This window comes from Andrographis paniculata, unplaced genomic scaffold (assembly GCF_009805555.1).
Source record: "Andrographis paniculata isolate CXL003 unplaced genomic scaffold, ASM980555v1 Contig57END, whole genome shotgun sequence".
NCBI lineage: Eukaryota > Viridiplantae > Streptophyta > Magnoliopsida > Lamiales > Acanthaceae > Andrographis > Andrographis paniculata.
The window spans coordinates 5,284,839-5,299,412 of NW_026137592.1; the positions used below are offsets into that span (position 1 = coordinate 5,284,839).

Genomic DNA, 14,574 nt, shown 5'->3' on the forward strand with positions numbered 1-14,574 from the left:
TAATTTAATTTACTTACTCTTTTGTATCTATATTAAAATATTTATAACAAAATAGATAATATAATTATTAGAATCAAATTATATAACATAAACATATTTAATTATATAAAAATATATAAGTTAATATTATAATTTACGTATTAATTTTTTTCTATACAGAAAATTAATACTCAATCTATTTTAATTACATTGTAATTATAATTTTATATATTTTTTTTAGAAAAATACCTTTCTCCCGTACATCCACAATTGAACAATGGGACACCGCTCAAGGAAAAAAAAAATTAAAAACAAAGAATGAGAAGAACAAACAAATATTGTATAAACTCATTTTTTTTTACATGTGTAAAAATAGATTTACATTAAAAAAGAAAGAAATAAAGAGAATAACAAAAAATAAATCTTAAAAACAAAGAATGAGAAGAGCAAAAAAAAAAAAAATTCGTATAAACTCAATTTTCTTATATATGTGAAAATAGATTAAGATTAAAAAAGGAAAAAATAAAAAAAAAATTTACCCGTAATTCCATCAAGCAACAGCGATAGAGCTTCAAAACCGTGAGGGGTGGAGTGGCGTGTAGCGAGATATGGATCGATGGCGGTGGAGCGCTTGCGGATTTGCAAATATATGTTGGAGAGAATCAAAAATAAATTTTAAAAAAAAACAAATAGATAAAATGTAAATAAATCTTACCACTGTTTTGAACGGGGGGCAGCGTAAGATGAGACTTTGGAGTACGGTGTAGCTGCGGCGGATGGCAAAATCTAGAGATAAAAGACGGAAAAGAAGGAGAGTTTTGGGAGGGACGGCGGTTGTGAGAACAAATTAGGGTTTGTTAGAGAGTTTCTTAAATTAGAGTTTGGGAGAGAGTTTTTTTTATTTATAATTAATATTAAAATAAAAGTCTTATAAATTAAACAGAATAGTCAATTAAATATTTTAACCAATCAAATTTTTTTAAAAAAAATTAAAAAAGGCTAGAAATTCAAGCTTTTCATTCTGGTGGGTCCTACACTAAGTTCAAATATAGATATATATATATATATAATGGAAAATTATAATAAAAAGTAATATATAATAAGGTAACTTTGAGATTCTTTTGTAATTATTTGTTGTATTAGTCTTAAAGTCTCGAATCTTGTAATCCTGACGTCGGGATTATTCGAATGGATGACCTTTGAGTCGGATATTAGAGAATTATAATATTTAGCAAGTCCATTTTCAATAATAATAATAATAATTATTATTATTATTATTATTATTATTATTATTTATTTTTTCTTTTTTGAGTTTGGACAGCCGCATCATCATGGTTGGAAGTTAATTAAAGCAACGTCTTCTTTTGCATTTAGGGAGTGTTTGTTTGGGGGTTTGGATTTTGAGTTGGGATTTGAATAGTAAAAATTTTGAATTTGAATAGTTGTATGATGTGATATAAATAGGTGTTGATGTGATGTTTTGAATGTAAAATTGATTTTTAATATAATATAAAAAATGAAAAATAGGGGTTTGATTTGATGTTTTTGGGGGGAAATTTTTAGATGAATAGTAGGATTTTGTTTAAATCCTACAAACGAACACACCCTTAAAATATCTGAATAGAAATATAATATGCACAGTTCAGTAGCAGCAGCCACCCACGTACTTATGTATGTATTTATGCTTTAGCTTTTTTTTTTTTTGGTACATGATGATACTTACAAGAAGATGACTTAGATGTGAATCATGCTTTGTCACATGATAGTTTCCTCCATTTTAATAAAGGCGTGTTTGGTGTTAAATCATTTTCTTTTGTAGGTTCTTTTTCATCTAAATCCTCTTATTTGTTCACAAATCAATTCTGCAAACTATACTTGGAAGGGTGGATAAGTATATTTGGGATCTGTTACTAACATATGTCTCCACATTTTTCTAACTTGTTACATTTTTAGTTCTTTCTATAGTTTGCTGCAGTACTTTATATCTACATGTATAAATATATGTGCTTCATTAGACGAGTTAATTAAAGAAAGAGTTGGGGGCTGCTGAGTTGTCTCAATAAGCAGCGTAGATCTATATTTCATAACATTCAATATATCAAATAACATGCATTATATTATATGCAGCAGTTGCAAAGGCGATGTTTAAATAACATGCATTAAATAACAACTTGTTGAAGTATAGATTCAAAGGCACCTTCTTAATGCCGGAGTTTCTCAGCTGTGCAAAGGTGATGATGTGGAGAAGCGGTCAGGGTGGTGCAGCCATGGCAGTTGTTGGTCTACAGCTGACGGCATCGCGGCGAGAGGGCTGGGCCGGCAGTAGTTTAGTTATTTATCCTAATTATTGTATTAATTGTTATTGCCCTGTTTTATTAGTTGTGGGCGTAAGTGTTGGGCTTAGGGTTTATCATTATTTAAGTGTGGTGAAGACATCGTTGGGGAGGATTATTAATTTTTGAGAAAATAAACAAGAGCCTTCTGGCTATTGGGCAAACGCGTTGCGTTTGATTCTTTGAGTGCTAACAATTGGTGCGGCGAGCGTGAATCACTCACCTGGGATGACGAACACACGCAATGAATAGAGATTTGAGGATTTGGAGAAGGGACAAGCGGAAATCAGGGCAGAGATGAAGGCGATGGTGGAGGATCAGGCTAGGGTAACCGAGCAGTTGAAGGAGATCGCTCGTACCTTGGCCGGGCTGACGGCTTTTGTTGCTTCCATCGCGGCTGCCCGTTCAATGACGGGTGGGGTGGCTGGGACGTCGACTACCCCACGACAGCAGGTGAGCGATGATGTGGTAGACTCGGCTGCGACCGGGGGGGGGGGGGGGGGGGGGGGTGAGATTAGGGTTGAAGTGAAGAGGGATCTAACGCCACCACCGTTGCCCTCTTTTGACGGGGCAGATCCGATCGGTTGGTTGGCGAGGGCCAATTAGCAGTTCGAGTTGCACCATACAACCGATGAGTCAAAATTGGCGGCTGCAATGGTAGCGATGGAGGGATCGGCACTATACTGGTTTTCATGGATTGATCCAGAAAGCCGGATATGACTTGGGTGGAATTTTCTCGGGCTCTGAAAAACCGATTTGACGCTCGTTTTAAGGGAAGCCCCTTCGAGAGATTAGCGGTGGTTGCGCAAACAGGCACAGTGGAGGAATATTCTAACTTGTTTGTTTAGTTGGCCAGTCAGGTTCCGGGATTGCGTGATGAACATTATGTGGGATACTTTATGAAGGGGTTGTTAAATGAGGTTCGGGGTTCTCTCCGTCTCCTATGGCCGCCAGATTTGGAGACGGCGATGGATCTAGCAAGATGTGGAGTTGAATTTGACAATTGTTGGTGGGGGACGAGATTGAAGGGCTAGCAATAGTACGTTTGCGCGGCTTGCTTCCTATGGCTAGCCTACATCAGGGCAGAGTTTTTCCTCCGAGCCGAGGCCTAGCCTGTCTCAGTAGGTGGGGTCCACGGGGTCGCCGGGCTCAAGACCCCCACAGCGAATTCAACCAGCGCGGTCGCTCTCCGGGGTGCAGTCGGCCGCTCCATCACGTTTCTCTCGCATGTCTCCTCAAGAGATGGCGGAACTTCGAGCGAAAGGTTTATGCTTTCGCTGTAAGAAAACGTATATGCCAGGGCATCAATACCCCATGCGGAAATTGAATGTATTAATGGCAGAGGAGGACGAGGCGTTAGATCTACACTGTTTTGAGTTTCACAGTGATCCTAATCGATAAGAAGGAGAAACAGCCGTGGTCGTGCCGGAAGAGGGGGAGAAGGAGGAGGCCGTGTTGCCAATGTACTCGATGGCGGGGTTCACCGAGCCACGAACCTTGCGCTTTGTGGGAGAAATGCTTGGACGTTGGGTTACGGTGTTGATTGACAGTGGTGCTAGTCATAATTTCACCTTGATTCCGTGGTAGGAGAGCTCGACTTGAAGCCTGATGAGTCGAGCCGGTTCGGGGTTCAGCTGATCGATGGGCGACACTTGGAGTTGGTGGGGATATGCCGTAATATCGGGTTGCCAATGGCCGGTCTCGAGTTAAAAGCGGATTTCACGCTTTTCCTCTAGATGGAGTAGACGTTATCCTTCTTGGGGCAGCGTGGTTGGTGACACTTGGGGAAGTTAAGACAAACTGGGCCAAATTGATGATGTCATTTTTTTTCAAGTAAGGCGAGTGCATTTGGGTGGAGATCCAACTCTATGTAGGGGACCCATTAGGGTCCGTGCGTTGGTTCAAATGGAGAAAACGGAGTTGTTGATTATGGTAGTATTGGGGGCGCCGCTAGGGGTGCTGGAGCCTGCAGGGGAGGCAATCGCGGAGGTTATATCACAGTTTGAGAGGGTCTTCGGTGAGCCAGAGGGGCTGCCCCCGATTTGCGGTACCGAGCGCAAGGTCGAGTTGGTGCCAAGTTCGGGGCTTGTATCGGTGAGGCCATATCGCTCTGGCCAGGTGCAGAAGGATGAGATTGAGTGAATGGTTGTGGACATGCTCCTAGCCGAAATCATCCAGCCCATTCCGCAGCCCGGTGTTGTTAACCAAAAGAAAGATGGTAGCTGGCGTTTTTGTGTGGACTATCGGGAGCTCAATAAAGTGACAATGTTGAATAAGTATCCCATTCTCGTTATTCAGAAGCTCTTAGATGAGCTGTCGGGAGCGGTGATATTTTCAAAGATTGACCTTCATTCCGGATACCACCAGATTCAGGTAGAGGATCGTGATATCTATAAAACAGCGTTTCATAGTCATAGTGGTCACTATGAGTTTCTGGTTATGCCATTTGGCCTGACTAACGCACCGGAAACCTTTCAATCCGCTATGAATGATTTTTTTCGACCTTATCTAAGGAAATTTGTGTTGGTATTTTTTTGACGACATTATGGTTTACTGCAGGTCTCGGCAGTAGCATAAAGAGCACTTGAGGTTTTGCAAGATAATTAGTATAAGGCCAACCGGAAGAAATGCTCATTTGGTTTCTTGAAAATTAGAGTATTTGGGTCATGTGATATCAGCGGCAGGAGTAGAGATGGATCCAGAGAAGATACGGGCGATTGTGGAGTGGCCTGGTCCTCGCAATGTCCTTTACGTTAGGGGCTTTTTGGGACTTACCGGTTATTATCGCCGGTTCATCCAGAGGTATGGGTAGATCGCACGACCCTTGACAGACTTGTTGAAGAGACTGCTTCTGTTCCATTCGCTTGGACGGAAGCGGCCGATGGGGCATTTTGAGCGTTAAAATCTGCTCTGACAACGGCTCCGGTTTTGGCGATGCCAGATTTTCAGAAGCAGTTTGTGATTGAGTGTGATGCCTCCGGGTCTGGGATTGGCGTTGTGTTTATGCAGGAGGGGTGTCCAATCGCGTACTTTAGTAAGTCCTTGGCGGAGAAAACCCTTACGCGGTCGGTATATGAGAAGGAGATGATGGGGTTGGTTTTAGCAGTGCAGCATTGGAGGCTGTATTTGGTGGATCGCAAGTTTACGATGAGGACGGATCATAGCAGTTTGAAGCACCTCCTGTCACAGGAGATCGTTACGCCCTCTCAGCAAAATTTGGTGGCAAAATTATTGGGCTATGATTTTGTTATCGAGTACAAGCCCGGTGTGGCTAACTCGGCAGCGGATGCACTTTCTCGGAGGGGGAATGAAATCTTCTTGTTAGCACTCAGTAGCACAGATTAGGGTGAGTTGGCGGATGTGCTATCCGAGCAGGCACGCGGTGGCTTTGTTCAGAGCATTGTTGTTGATCTTCGTCGGAACCCGAGCAGTCGACCGGGGTTTAAGACGGTCGACGGAAAATTTTTCTATAAAGGCCGCGTTGTGCTAGCTCCGACTCAGTGTAGATTCCGAAACTACTTCAGGAATTCCACAACACCCCTTTGGGAGGTCATGCTGGAGCTCTGCGGACGTATAAGAGGATCGCTTCGAGTGTTTATTGGAGAGGCATGTTCCGGGCAGTGCAGGACTACGTGACAAAATGCCTGATCTTCCAGAAAGCGAAATATGAGGCTCTGTCACCGGCCGGGTTGTTGCAGCCGTTACTGGTTTCGGATCTCATTTGGGAGGATATTTCAATGGATTTCATCACCACGTTGCTGAAGTCTTAGGGGTATAGCTCGGTGATGGTAGTGGTTGATCGCCTCTGCAAGTATGGTCATTTTATAGCACTAAAAGGCAATCTCACGGCAAGGTCAGTGGCCGAGGCCTTTATGCGTGAGGTGGTTAGTTTGCATGGAATTCTGCGATCCATTGTCACTGACCGTGATCCTTTATTTGTGAGCGTTTTCTGGAAGGAGCTTTTCAAGTTGTCGGGAACTCAACTCAAGTTTAGTTCTGTGTATCATCCTGAAACGGATGGCCAAACGGAGGTGCTGAACAGGGTGTTGGAGACTTATTTGCATTGTTTTCTGGGGAGCAACCAAAGAGGTGGGTGAACTGGTTGCCCTGAGTAGAATACTCGTACAATACGGCGTTCCAGACTGCAGCAAAATTAACGCCATTCGAAGTTGTGTATGGGCGACAACCCCCTACGCTCCGGAGGTACTTGCCAGGTGAGTGTCGCACCATGGCTGTGGAGGAAATGCTTCGGAGCCATGATGTGATGTTGACTCGTTTACATATCAATTTAATGCGTGCGAGGGAGAGAATGGTGCGTGCGGCCAACCATAATCTCCGCATGTCAGTTATGAGGTGGGCGACCCGGTGTTCTTGAAGGTGCGTCCACATCGACAGACGTCGCTGGCCGGCAAACACCACAAGCTCGCCGCCAAGTTCTTTGGGCCATTTGAAGTGGTGGCTCGCATTGGCCCTACTGCCTACAAGTTGGGGCTGCTGGAGACGAGCCGTATTCATTTAGTTTTCCATGTTTTGCAGCTTAAGAGAGTGATTGGTGACCATGCAGTGGAGGCCAGCTTACCGGATTCGCTGGAGTTGCCGGAGATTCCTGTGTTCGAACCCGAGGCGGTGTTGGCAAGGTGGAGCATGGAAGAGACTGGTGTTGAGAAGGAACAATTGTTGGTACATTTGGTTGGTCAGTCGGAGGAGGCGCGAGGTGGATGAGCAGACGTGAGTTCCAACTGCAGTTTCCTTGGTTCAAACTTGGGGACAAGGTTGTTTTCGAGGGTGAGGGAGTTGATGTGGAGCAAGGGGTCGGGGTGGCGCAGCCACGGCAGTTGTTGGTCTACAGCCGATGGCGTCACGACAAGAGGGCTGAGCCGGCATTGGTTTAGTTATATATCCTTATTATTGTATTAATTGTTATTGCCTTGTTTTATTAGTTTGGGGCCTAAGTGTTAGGCTTAGGGTTAATCATTGTTTAAGTGTGTGGTGAATACATCGTTGGGGAGGAATATTAATTTTGAGGAAATAAACAGGAGCCTTCTGGCTATTGGGCAAACGCGCTGCATTTGATTCTTTGAGTGCTAACATGTGACTTGAAATATTTGACGCTATTCTTTAGGGGCTTTGGACGAGCATATGCATCTACTTCTTCCTGCGGTCATATGAGTTTTCAAAGTGGATGCTTCTGTAGAAGTGTGTGCTGCTATCCAAACTCTCATTGGATTGATTTTTCGTGTACAGGTTGCATATAAATTCATAGCTATCATGTGCTTTTATGTATCTCAAAGTTATATTTAATCTATTCTTAATACCTATTTGTTTGTTTATTTTGGAGGTTACAGGTCACTTGTTGAATCTTGTGCACCACCTGAAGCTTGTCCTGGATGGGTATGATTTCTTCTTATTTTCTATTGAATATCAAATTTGTAGCTATTTAGAAACTTTGAACTTTTGGAGGGTATTAAACTATTCTTCTAATATATTCTACTTATTTTCTATACCTTAACCTTGAATATCAAATTCTATAAATTCTAAACCTTGAACCTTGAACCTTTGTAGCTATATATTCTTCTTATTTTCTATGAATTCTATCCTCTCACAATTCTATCCTTTGGAAAGGTGCGCAAGAATCGACTGTGAGGGACAATCTACGTTACACCAACTTTCCAACCGTGCCACAAACTCACTGAATTTTCTGTGAGTTATTGAGTGTCAACCAGTTTTTGAGTGTCTCCTAATAGGGGTGACCTTTTTGTCCTTTCCTTAATTGTGATTACTTGCTACTATGACCGAGTTGGTTTGTGGGCACATTCATAATTGTTGTTGATCAAATATTTAAAAACTCTTATTTATTCTTGATGTATGGTTTTCAAGGAGTTTGTTATTGTTGTTGATTTGTTGTTTATATGGTTCTCCCGTTTGAAATTTACTCTTAGTGGATATTTATGTTGACATTGTGTAGATACTTGACATTAGAGTTGAGTATAGTTCGATTTTACCAATGTTACTCTTGTTATGTGTTATGCCTATTTAGTACACAGTACAAAAAAAATTGTGCTATAGAAATATCCCTATCGTTTGAAGCTTTGTATACTGAAGTTATCTAGGGTGTTGTTTTTGGGTTACGCATAGGATATTTTTTGGATTTTGCAACATTTAGGGAACACTTTCATCATGTGTCATTTCGTATGAGTCATTATTGATCTTTAAATTCATTATTTTTGTTTATTTGTTAATTTTTGCGTGATATTTTCAATTATTTCTCTATATATAATAAGTATTTGTGATTCGTATATTTAGATGATAACCCCGCACTCGTGAAAGTGTTTGTCACATCTGCTATTGTCCCAGACACCCCTTTAATCTTTCCACGAATGATGGTGCAAGCACCCTCAGTGAGGTAGTTAATATCGAGTCCATCGACTGACTTCTAAAGTTGTGCGTACTTTGTTCTTCAAATTATTTTTTCCTGATAATTAATTTAATTCATTGGATAACGATATAAATAAACAAGTTCACTTTTTATTGTAGTTGATTCACCACCTCTGAGTGCCTTTTGGAAAATTGTTGAAACAACAACCATGTTTGTTTTAATTCCTACTTATATTTATTTTTATTTTATTTAGATGTTGGATAGTCTGAATTATGGATATTTTGGATGTTAGGAATTTTGGATATGTGTTAACATGCTTGTTGGACAACAACATTATACTTATGTTTTTGAAGTCTTAAAAAATGTCAGAATCAGCGTGATTTTGTATGTTTTTGTATTTATTATAAAAACAAGATTTTATGAAAGTAATTTTGTAACAAATACTACTATTTTTGTCAATTTTTTGGGTTGTTTCAAAAAGTTTTGTTACAGTAAGTAGAAAATTATAATAGTATTGTTGTTACAGCCAAATTTCGTAATAATTTTTTTAAAACAAGTTTGAAGTATTTGTAACGACAATTTTCGTAACAAAAGATTATTATAACGAAGAAGGACAATTATATTTGTTTTTTTGTAATGGATCGTTTCGTTACAAAAAATGCTTTGAACCATTACAAATAAATTTAGCACGTGTGTAATAGAGGCGTTGACTATCAACCTTTTGTTACGGATAGTGCCGTTAGAAAAACATTTTATTATTCGAGTTTTTGTAATGGTCAAAGTTACTTACAAATTCGACACAAAAGACTTTTTGTGTCAAAAAAGGAGTATTTGTATCTGTTTTTGCCCGCTACAAATGACCTCATTTCTAAAACTCACTCTGTCCGGCTCTAAGTGTATCATTTACCTTTTGCGTCATTGTACTTAATATTAAAATATTCTTATATTTGCATAAGGTTTTGCACAAATGTCATTGTAATAGTATTATAAAACACTAATAGAAGTATTTTTTTCCTTTTTTTCCTTTTTTTGTATTACGTTTTCATGTAATAAGTAAATGGACCCTTATAGTCGGACGGAGGTTGTAGTATATACGAGCAGACGATGTTGTGATGTGGAAAATCAACTACATCAACCCACATTTCAGGAATAAACAACAGAATATCATACGATACACCAATTCAATAAATAAGTTCATTAGCTCCTTAGCTCTATAATATTTCTCCACTTTCCGATTCGTTGGAACCAGTTCCTCTTCTTCCCTCTCTTTTATGTTGTTAGTTGTTAATGAGGCCCCTTTTTCGACTGCCTATCTAACCCTAACTCTTTTTGCTTGTTCCCCCGACTTTGTATTTGCAAACTTGGCATCCCTATTAGAATGCAATTCATGGAGGACCTAGGGACTAGCCGGACCCAATCTCCACTGAGTTTACAAGTCTGATAACACGTTTATTGGAATCGATAGCTTCATTAGCCCTGGAAGGCACCTCGAAGAACCGTGTTCGAGAGGCTTGGCCAGAATAGAGGCCTTTCGAAGAGGACACTTGTTTGGAATTGGTTATCACCCGAAAACACTATTACAGAGGTCAATTTTACAACAGACGATGAGATATGACGCATGACATTAGTAGATCAAGTAGTCATTGCGATAAAAGGCACACCATAAATCTCTAAACTTAGATGAGCTTACCAAACGAGCACTAATGAGGAAAGCCCAAGTTCACACATTGACTTTAACTTACACTCAATCAGTCTCATAAAAATTATCAATCTCATAACAATTGATACTTTTTTTATTTTTTTTGTCCCATAACAATTGATAACTTTCTATTGCGAATAAAATTTACTAAATCAAAACATACTTAACAAATATAAATCAACTTAACTAACTACATAATAAATAACACCATACATCAACTACCAGAAAAAAAACATAAGTCTAAACAAATTAGCCTCGAAATTTAAAATAGATCCGTAAATATTTTTAAGTCTCAAAATTTCTCTCAGAGAGTTGCCCGAAGATTAAACTCGTTGCCATTTGAGTGGAATAAATAGGTTCAAAATTTTCGAAACCCATTCCAAAAAATTGCAGCCAACAAAGGGCGCGTGGGGTACTTTTTATTTTTTGCCTCGGGATTTCTGAAGGAATTATTAAATGTTTATTAAAAAAATAAATATCTAATCAACCAGTTGCCGCTGCTGCCCCCATGGCTGGAAAAGAAAAAATTACCAGAGAAGAAGATGAGGACTGACGAGGAGCTGCTGCCGCCACCTCCGGAGATGTAGGAGGAGCTGCCGCCGCCAATGCCGTTGGAGAAGAAGAAGCTGCCGCCTCTACCGCTGCCACTACCAATGAACAAGAAAGAGTTGCCGCCACTTCTTTTTGCCGCCACCACTACCATAATTCTGAAACTGCAATGCCGGCGACGGTAACCGGCGACCGCCGGCGTAAGAAGCTGAGGACGGAAACAAAGGCAACGATTGTAAAAAAAAATAAAAGAGAAAAAAAAAGACTCACCGAAAATTCCAGCTGGCCACGGCGGCGAAGGCGGTGGAGGAAAATAAAAGAAAAAAAAGCTCACCAAAGATTTCAGGCAGCGACAGCAGAAGACTTTATCTTCGCGAGAAATGCAACGCAGTGGAGGAAGAAGGAGAAGAAGAAAGATAGGGAAGGGGAGACGAAGAAGATGAGAGGAAGAAGAAAGATAGGGAAGTGAGTATGGGGAGGGGATTGAGCAGGGCGGTGGTATATATTTATTTATGGTATATATTTTATTAGTAGTATATTTATATTTAAAAGAGAGTAAAGTGGTGGAAATTTTGAATTATTTAATGGACTCGGAAAATTTTTGAACCTATTTCATTAAATAAAATAATATATTTAAGAAAGTATAAAAAATTTTAAGATCATTTAATTAAATAAATATAAATAATATATATAATAAATTGTTTTGAAAATTCCGAGATATTTTTCTTAATTAAAAAAATAATATATATAATAAAATTTTGAAATTTTCGAGACTATTTTATTAATTACATATAAATAAAATTATAATAAATTGTCTCGAAAATTCTGAAATAATTTTGTTAATTAATAAAATAATATATATAATAAAGTTTCAAAAATTTCGAGATTATTTCATTGATTAAATATAAATAATATGGAATATATATTACAAATTGTCTCGAAAATTCTGAGATAATTTTCTTAATTAAAAAATAATATATACTTCCTCCATCCCATTAGAGTTGGCTCATTTTAGTTTTAGCACGATATTTATTTAATTAGTTAATAATAGTGAGTTATGATATTATTTTATTTCTATTATTATATAAGTAGTATTCTTAATAGTTTTAAGAATTAATATATATTAAGAATATTTGAAATATGTGTTTAAATATTATAAATATTATATCTCAACAAAATGTAATAAAAATATTTGTTTATTTGAGGAAAGAAATATAAATAAAGGGGTTTTGAGTGGTCTACGTGATATGTGATGTTATATATTATAAAGTTAATTAAGATGATTTATATTTGTTAAGTATATATAGATTTAGTAAACTTTATCAAAAATAGAAACGTGCCAATTAAAGTGGGACGGATAAAAAAAGAAGTGAAGACAATTGAAGTGGGACGGAGTGAGTATTATAAAGTTTCTGAATTTTCAAAAGTATCTCATTAGTTAAATATAAATAATATTTACTAAATTATCTCAGAAATTCGAGGATAATTTTCTTAATTAAAAAATAATATAGATAATAAAGCTTCGAAATTTTCAAAACTATTTCATTAATTAAATATAAATAATACATATAATAAATTGTCTAAGAAATTTTTGAGACAATTTTTTTAATTAAAAAAAAATACTCTTTCTATCCGTCAAAATTATATTCATTTCCTTTGTAATTTACAATGGAAATGACTATAATTTTGGCGGACTGAGAGAGTAACATATATAATAAAACTTCGAACATTCCGAGATCATTTATAAGGGACTCAGAAAATTCCGAACCTAATAGCAATAGTCATGGAACAGCCTCGGACATTCTGTGTCTTTTAAATTAAATAATATTATATAAAAAATGGTCTCGGAATTTCTGAAGTTATTAGAATAAAAGATATTTAATATTATTTATATTAATTTTTAATTGCTTTGGAATTGATTCCGAGGCTTTTTTTCAAGGCCCATTTCTAAATTTCTGGTAGTGTTCGTATATCATTCACTCAAAACTCATTTATTTTTATCCATCTCTTCAAAAAAAAAAATTATTTTTATTATATTTATAACTTTACCTCTTTTATAAAATTAGTTTATGTTAACTATAAATAAATAAAAGTATTTTTTATGTACTTGTATTATCAAAACAAATTCTCTACAAAAAATGATTCCATATTGATATACTTTTTTGCGATATAATTATTAAAATATATATTCTAATTTTTTATCATATCTATTAAATTTATTTTAAAATTATCAATAATATTAAATATATAAAAAATAATAAAGTAATATCATAACTCAATATTATTAACTAATTAAATATTATTACCTTAAATACAACATTCTAATGAAAGAGATCAATTATCTTGGAACACGGATAGATTTTTTTTTTTTTTTTTCAAGAAATACAACATTCAAATAAAGTTAGGAAATTGGAATAAGCCAGTGTTAATTACTAACTTCAATGATTTTTTTTTTTTTTTTACATGCTACTAAAATACTCTCTCCGTCTCATGTTGGATGCCTGGATCACTGTAGACACGAGAATTTAGGATAAGTATAATTAGTAGATAATTAAGAATGTATTGTGAAAATAATTATTCTATAATATAAATAATTATAGATTAAAATTAAGATAACTAATTAGTTTAATTAAAAAATTAAATTAAAAAATTTAAAATGAGATTAAAGTGTATAATCATTTTCCAAAAAAGGAAAGTGACATGGGATATGAGACGGACATAAACGGCAATGTGGACATGGTAAGTGGGACAGAAGGATTATGTTTTTGGTTGGAATCATCTTTTTTTAAAAAAAAATTAATACTAGTTAATTCATCTAAATTTATGTTTAAAAAACAAGACCAAACAAATTATATTTTAATGAATATTTGATCATTTATGATCATTTCATTTAATGGAAGGTTGTGCTTGATAGCAATACTTTATCTTTTAGTATAATATTTCATGAAATGCAATTCTTCCATGCTTCATATTAGTTTCAAAATTCGGGTTTGAGTATAAAGCCTCAAGTTCGTAGCATTTGGGGAAGGTGGAAGAGCTCTCCAAAGTGTCGACCGAGGTCGTGCCTTCGTAGAGGATAGTTCGATGCTAGAAGGGTATTGGGTCGTGCTTACGTTAGTACTTACTTAGGTTTACTTTCTCTTTAGATTATCCTTTCTCTCGCTTTATTCGTTCCATTTACTTATTAAGTTCCTTTTTCTTGCATAATTAGTTTCGTTTTCTAGTTTGTTCTTTCTTCTTGCTTTATTAACTAGTTTCGCTTAGTAGTTTATTCCGTGTCTTGTGAAGTTGATCAATTCGGTCCATGACAACACGTACAACACAAGGACTTAGGCTTTCATGAATCAAACCTTTGCTCAGTACATCCTCCACCTGCATTCGTATTTCTTTGACCTCATCCTGGTTGCGTTGATAGGCTGGCCGATTAGGAATTGATGCTCCCGGGACAAAATCAATTTGGTGCTCAATTCCACGAGTGGGTGGAAAACCATGGGGTACTTCATCAGGAAAAATATCATCATACGCTTGCAATAACTTAGCAAAACTAGATGGAAATTTGTTAGAGTAATTCATGGAAAAATAACTACGTTTAGAAAGTAATAGCAAACAATGATTTCAATGGTCTAAGCGTAAAGCTT

The 14,574-nt window shown here is 36.9% G+C and overlaps 1 long non-coding RNA gene across 1 annotated transcript; it reads left to right on the forward strand.

Moving 5' to 3' along the window:
* The first annotated feature begins 7,460 nt into the window (after nt 1-7,460).
* LOC127257545 (uncharacterized) lies at nt 7,461-8,091 on the forward strand. Its single transcript, XR_007840006.1, has 3 exons — nt 7,461-7,556; nt 7,651-7,703; nt 7,935-8,091. It is a non-coding gene; the product is annotated as an uncharacterized LOC127257545 (long non-coding RNA).
* Nucleotides 8,092-14,574: the final 6,483 nt, after the last annotated feature.